This window comes from Macaca mulatta, chromosome 1, assembly GCF_049350105.2.
Source record: "Macaca mulatta isolate MMU2019108-1 chromosome 1, T2T-MMU8v2.0, whole genome shotgun sequence".
In the NCBI taxonomy this organism is placed as follows: Eukaryota; Metazoa; Chordata; class Mammalia; order Primates; family Cercopithecidae; genus Macaca; species Macaca mulatta.
This window is the reverse complement of record NC_133406.1, coordinates 134,538,007-134,545,574: the sequence shown is the minus strand read 5'-3', so window position 1 is coordinate 134,545,574 and position 7,568 is coordinate 134,538,007. Positions and strand designations below refer to the sequence as shown.

At 36.6% G+C, this 7,568-nt stretch overlaps 2 pseudogenes; one reads left to right on the top strand and one right to left on the bottom strand.

The window, feature by feature from the left end:
* Positions 1-3,922: 3,922 nt before the first annotated feature.
* LOC696051 (matrin-3 pseudogene) lies at positions 3,923-5,015 on the bottom strand (annotated as a pseudogene).
* A 96-nt stretch (positions 5,016-5,111) lies between these two features.
* LOC696164 (matrin-3 pseudogene) lies at positions 5,112-6,914 on the top strand (annotated as a pseudogene).
* Positions 6,915-7,568: the final 654 nt, after the last annotated feature.

Below are 7,568 nucleotides of genomic sequence, written 5' to 3'. Positions count from 1 at the left end.
GAAGTTATAAGTGGATTTGAGACTTAGGTTTTTATTGAGGTTTTGTACTTTTTAATACCTATTAGACTACTTACGTAGTTGAAAGTAATTCATCAGCTAGAGGACCTGCTGAAGTTTTCTCTAATGAGTAAGGAAAGATATGAAACTGTATTTTTGAAGGTAGTCATGGGAGAAAAATGCAGTATTATTGAAAGTACTCTACAGAGTTCAATATAGTGATATAGATGGAAAGGTGGATGGATGAGTGGACAGAAGGCTAGAGACAGATAAATGAAAAGATATAAAAAACAGAGGGGAGTATTTTACATAATCTCCTGTATCATTTATTCTTCCTTCCCACAGGATTTCTCTTCTGACTGAATTTTCATTTCATGTATATACATATTTAATGATTTTTCTCAGAGAAAGAATGTAAATAGCTACATTCTGAGTCATGGTATGTTCAAATTGTTTTCCTTTTATTTGGATGTTTTCATTTTTATATATCTTGATTGAGATATAATTTACATACCATAAAATTCACTCATTGAAAATCAGTGACATTTAGAGAATTTATAGATTGACAAAATGATCTCCATAGTCCATTTTTAGGACATTTACATCACACAAAAAAGTTCATTTCTGTGCCTTTTTAGTCAGTTCCTGTTTCTATCCTCAACCAGAGGCAACCCCTAATCTACTTTTTTTTTTTTTTTAATTATACTTCAAGTTCTAGGGTACATGTGCACAATGTGCAGGTTTGTTACATATGTATACATGTGCCATGTTGGGGTGCTGCACCCATTAACTCATCATTTACATTAGGTATATCTCCTAATGTTATCCCTCCCCTCTCCCCCCACCCCACAACAGGCCCCAGTGTGTGATGTTCCCCATCCTGTGTCCAAGTGTTCTCATTGTTCGATTCCCTCCTATGAGAGAGAACATGCGGTGTCTGGTTTTCTGTTCTTGCGATAGTTTGCTGAGAATGATGGTTTCCAGCTTCATCCATATCCCTACAAAGGATGTGAACTCATCCTTTTTTATGGCTGCATAGTACTCTATGGTGTGTATCTGCCACATTTTCTTAATTCAGTCTATCATTGATGGACATTTGGGTTGATTCCAAGTCTTTGCTATTGTGAATAGTGCAGCAATAAACATACGTGTTCAACTTCTTCCTGGTTTAGTCTTGGGAGGGTGTATGTGTCCAGGAATTTATCCATTTCTTCTATATTTTCTAGTTTATTTGAGTAGAGATGTTTATAGTATTATCTGATGGTAGTTTGTATTTCTGTGGGATCGGTGGTGATATCCCATTTATCATTTTTTATTGTGTCTATTTGATTCTTCTCTCTGCTTTTTGTTTATATAAATCTGCCTTTCTGGACATTTTATTAAAAAGTTATCATTTGAGAGTCCTTTGCACCTGGCCCCTTTCACTTAATGTTTCTGAGATTCATTCATATAACACAATGTATGCATAATTTATTCTTGTTATTGCTTAATAATACACTATCATTTAGTTATGCCACGTTTTGTTCATCCACTTATCAGTTCACCCATTTACCTTCCAAAGTGCTGGAATTAAGATGTAAGTCACCACTCCCACTTTACTTAAAAGTTCTAGCAATTTAAGGATTATGGTAAGTATAAAAAATATAGGCACCTAATTTAAAAATATTTGACTTTACTGAAGTTGTTTGGACTATTTTTTCATGTCAAATGCTTTTCATCATAGTGAGAACAGATCTCCTTATAAACAATTGTATATTTTTTAGTTTAATTGAGTTAAGTAGATGAGTATTTCATGAATGAAATATTTGAAATGAATATTGATAATTTGGATAATGCCTTTTTTGGAACTGTAAGAAACAATACTATTTTGGATACTGTGGATACTGTGATGGTTAATACTGAGTATCAACTTGATTGGATTGAAAGATGCAAAGTACTGTTCCTGGGTGTGTCTTTGAGGTATTTCCAAAGAGATTAACATTTGAGTCGGTGGACTGAGAGAGGCAGACTCACCCTCAATTTGGATGGGCACCATCTAATCAGCTGCCAGCATGGCTAGAATAAAGCAAGCAGGAGAAGATGGAATAGCAGACTTGCTGAGTCTTTTGGCCTGCCTATTTCTCCCCTGTCAAATGCTTCCTGCCCTCAAACGTCAGACCCCAAGTCCTTCGGCGTTTGGGCTCTTGTACTTACACCAACAGGGGCTCTCAGTCCTTTGGCCACAGACTGAAGTCTCCAATTTGGCTTCAGTACTTACGAGGTTTGGGGATTCAGACTGAGCCACTACAGGCTTCCTTGCTCCTCAACTTGCAAGCAGACTATCATGGGACTTTACCTTTTGGTCGTGTAAGTCAATCTTCCTTAATAAACTCCCTATCATATACATGCATATCTTATTAGTTCTGTCCCTCTAGAGGACCCTAATACAAACAGTGACATACAAGAATGTTCTATGGACATATATTTTTATTTCTTTTGTGGAAATCCCAAAAATTGAATAAAGGGGCATTTACTAAGGGATATATGGTAAATTTATGTTTAATTTTTTTGGACAAATGTGAAACTCTTTTTAAGATGACTGAATAACTGAATATTCCCAAAAGCAATGAGTGAAGGTTGTAGTTTCTCCACATTATTCACACTTATTATATTTGTCTTTTCTATTAAGTATATGAGAAGAGATATCTTGTGTCTCATTCTCATAAGTATATAATGCTAGCTCATTATAGTTCAAATTAGCATTTTCTTAATGATTAAATGGGCATCTTCTCATGTACTTATTAAAACTGAGATATATTCTCCAGTGAAGTGTTCATATCCTTTGCCCATTTTTAAAATTAGATTCTTTGTCTCACAGGTTTCTGAAATACTGTTAATTTTTCTTAATATATATTATATTCTTTTTTCTCTTTTCTTTTCTTTTTTTTTTTTTTTTTTTTTTTGGTTAACATTCCAAACATGTATAACCAGTGAACATGACCCAGGGATTTTCTTTTTATTGGTATTCACTTCAGTAACTTGAATCCACAGATATAAACAGTATATAACCAGAAAGTTACAAGTAAACACAAATTTTACATGCAAGTTTCAGTTCACAAAGGTCACATGTGCAGGTACATAAATTAGAAGTGTGCATCTAGGATTATGGCCAAACCGTTTTTAAAATGCAGAAATGTAAAATTACCTCTTGAAAATATGAAGAGATGGTTACACACTTCAAAAATCAAATGTTGCTTATACCAGAGATGTATGACAGGAATCAAATGACAAGCAATAAGATCTCAAAAATTAATACTGGTCAAAGAGAACGGGAATATTTTTATATTTCACTGAAAATACATTGGCTACTAGAATATGAAATCTAGCAGGAACTCAAGGGAAAGATTACAAAGTCTAAAGGCAATTACTTAATATTTCTTATTACCCAAACAATAGCATGACATTAACAGAAAACTGCACCTGCATTTGAATTGCCAATCTCACGTTAATGAAGTTCTCCAAAAATGAAATGCAACCAAAACACGTTCAAACTCCAAATGAAAGTCTGCAAGGCTCAGATTAAAACATGGAATGTTTCAGATGAAAGTAACAAAAATACTATTGGTTTTGTTCTTTATTGAATGGAATAAAATGTTGACATTTCTTTGAAACTTGGAACTACTGAATTTCATTTTTCCAAATGGTTCTTCATTTTTTTTCTTAATGGTGCAAGTTGTCTTAAGTAGCTTAGGAAGTCAATCTCTACCAAGTACTTCTGTCTGTTGTCATTCTGATAAAACAAAAAATATTCATTAACTTAACCATATGTGTATTTTTTTTTTTGCTATAACACTTAACACATGAACAGACATCTATTATTTCTCCACTAAAACAAAAGAGTACAATAGTTTTCTTCTATCAGTATTGTATTTTAAAAAGGTTAACATTAAAAACAAAGAACCATTATTTTCTTTGAAATCATCAAATTTCTTGCACATCTTGTTTCCTTCTTCTGTCTGCGTTTGTCTGCCAATTTATTCAGAAATTTCTTTAATTTCTTATAACGAGGAAGGATGCTGCAATGAGTATTCTTTGCAACTTCTTCATTTGTATAAAAGAGTGAACACAGCTTACAGTAAAACCCTGTTTTAGGTATCACATAGTCTATACCAACAGGAACATTGGGCTGATACGGTCCAATTCTATACTTATCTGGGATTGTATAGTCCTCCTTGTTCTCATCACTCTGACCATCTGCATTTTCACTTGTATCTTTGTAGGGATCATCAGCGTTCTCAGAAGATTCAGCACCTGGTTCTGTGTTTTCCTCATTTTTAATTCCATTTTCCAACGCTGCTTCATTTTCTTGATCAAGTGCCTCGATCTTGTCCACCTTAATTTCAACCAACCTATCATTTCTGTCACCAGATTTAAATGCCATGACCTATTTACGAAGTTTCTGAAGTTCCGAATCTTTCTCATCACCAACCTCATCCAGAGTGACAAATCCTTCCATACTCCCTGGGAAACGACACTTTTTAAGTTTTTTTCTTTGCTGCTGCTGAAGCACTTGCATCTTTTTTCACAGCATCTGAAGGTGCCTTTTCCCCATCAGAAGCCACATCACCTAAATTAGCAAGATCGGTCTCGTCTCCCACTGAAGTGCCATTTTCTAGCAGTGCAGCTGCTGCTTCTTCATCTACAAGTAACTCATCTTCAGATTCAAGAAGCATATTAGGTTCTTGCTCTGTCTGGTCATCCTTTGTGTCTTTCTCACCGTCTTCACCGGACTTCTCTTCTTGTTCTTTACCTTCGGTTGAACTTTCAGTCTTCTGCGAACCATCTTGGATTTCTTGTCACTTGGAGATTCTTTGTCATCTGGAGAGTTCTTGGGCTGCAGCCGCTGCTGCCACCTCTCGCCAGCACCGTTGCTGCGGCGGATTGTAGGAGCCGCCGCGATCAGCTCTCTGGGAGAGTTGTCTGCTGGTGCTCCACTTGAAGAAGATTCTGCAGTCCTTATTGATCCTTTTTCTTGGCATTACAATTTTTTGAAGCAAAGTTAACCTAGCTTTCTAGTTTGAGCTTTCTTTTTGGCCGTCTTAAAAAAAAATGTTTTTTAATCTATAAAATAGACAAGAGCTAGTTCTAAGAAGTCCAAGTCATTCCAGCAGTCATCTCTCAGTAGGGACTCACAGGGTCATGGGCATGACCTGTCTGCGGCAGAAATAGGCCTTCCTGCTGCTGCTACCCAGTATTTTAAGTATGCCAGCATCTCTTGAAAGGATAGACCAGGGTACTGCGTGCCTTGCTAGTTTAATGAATCTTGGAATGGGTTCTTCATTGAATCAACAAGGAGCTCATAGTGCACTGTCTTCTGCTAGTACTTCTTCCCATCATTTGCAGTCTATATTTAACATTGGAAGTAGAGGTCCACTCCCTTTATCTTCTCAACACTGTGGAGATGCAGACCAGGCCAGTAACATTTTGGCCAGCTTTGGTCTGTTTGCTAGAGATTTAGATGAACTGAATCATTATCCAGAGGACAAGATTACTCCTGAGAATTTGCCCCAAATCCTTCTACAGCTTGAAAGGAGGAGAACTGAAGAAGGCCCTACCTTGAGTTATGGTACAGATGGCAGGTCTGCTACACGGGAGCCACCATACACAGTACCTAAGGATGACTGGGAAGAAAAGAAAGGCACTTTAGAAGAGTTTTGATGATCGTGTTCCTAGTCTTAACCCAGTGATTGATTATGACCATGGAAGTCATTCTCAAGAATCTGGTTATTATGACAGAATGAATTATGAAGATGACAGATTAAGAGATGGAGAAAGGTGTAGTGATGATTCTTTTTCTGGTGAGATCTCACATAATTATCATAAATTTGACAGTGAATATGAGAGAATGGGATGTGGTCCTGGCCCCTTACAAGAGAGATCTCTCTTTGAGAAAAAGAGGGGCGCTCCTCCAAGTAGCAATATTGAAGACTTCCATAGACTCTTACCAAAGGGATATCCCCATCTGTGCTCTATATGTGAGTTGCCAGTTCATTCTAATAAGGAGTGGAGTCAGCATATCAATGGAGCAAGTCATAGTCATCGATGCCAGCTTCTTCTTGAAATCTACCCAGAATGGAATCCTAACAATGATACAGGACACACAATGGGTGATCCATTCATGTTGCAGTAGTCTACAAATCCAGTGCCAGGAATTCTAAGACCCTCCACCTTCCTCATTTCATCTTGGGGGACCAACAGTTGGACCAAGAGGAAATCTGGGTGCTGGGAATAGAAACCTGCAAGGACCTAGACACATGCAAAAAGGCAGAGTGGAAACTAGCAGAGTTGTTCACATCATGGATTTTCAATAAGGGAAAAACTTGAGATACCTAGTAGAACCATTTGGAGTCATTTCAAATCATATGATTCTAAATAAAATTAATGAGGCATTTATTGAAATGGCAACCACAGAGGATGCTCAGGTTACAATGGATTATGATACAACCACATCAGCATTAGTATTAGGCAAGCCATTGGCAGTTCATTTATCCCAGAAGTATAACAGAATAAAGAAACCTGAAGGAGAGCCAGATCAGAAGTTTGATCAAAAGCAATAGCTTGGACATGTGATACATCACAGCAATTTTCCCCATTCTGGCTATTCTGACAGTGTTGTCCTCAACTTTGCTGAGCCTTATTGGAAAATAAAGAATTACATATTGATGATGATGAAAATTCAGGCTTTTATTGAGATGGAGACAAGAGAAGATGCAATGGCAATCGTTGACCATTGTTTGAAAAAAGCCCTTTGGTTTCAGGGGAGATGTGTGAAGGCTGACCTGTCTGAGAAATACAAAAAACTGGTACTGAGGATTCCAAACAGAGGCATTGATTTACTGAAAAAAGATAATATGTATTATATTCTTTATGTTCTTTAGATTTCTATCTCTGTATCTTAAAGTATATGGATGCTTTCTTCTGCCATTTCAAATCACCTATTGAAAACCTCTAGAAAATCTTCTATTTTAGTCTTTTTACTTTTCAACTCCAGAATTTCCATTTGTTTCTCTTAGTGTTTAGTTTCTCTATGGGCATTCTGTCTATGATGAATCACTGTCATCATTTTTTTTTTTAATTCTTTGAAGATGGTTTTCATTTTTTTAAACATATTTATAATAGCTGCTTTAAAAGCTTTGTCTGCTAGTTTTAATATCAAACACTTTCTATTGGCAGCATTTTAATGGTATCAGGGGAACCACCCCCGATAATTCAATGTAGGTTCTTTTCTATTTCCGTAAGTGTCGATCAGTCTGAGAAATAAAGGGAAAGAGTACAAAAGAGAGAAATTTTAAAGCTGGATGTCTGGGGGAGACATCACATGTCAGCAGGTTCTGTGATGCCCCCCAAGCTGCAAAACCAGCAAGTTTTTATTAGTGATTTTCAAAGAGGAGGGAGTGTATGAATAGAGTGTGGGTCACAGAGATCACATGCTTCACAAGGCAATAAAATATCACAAGATAAATGGGGGCAGAGAGAGATCACAGGACCGGGGTGAAATTAAAATTGCTAATGAAGTTTCAGGCATGCATTGT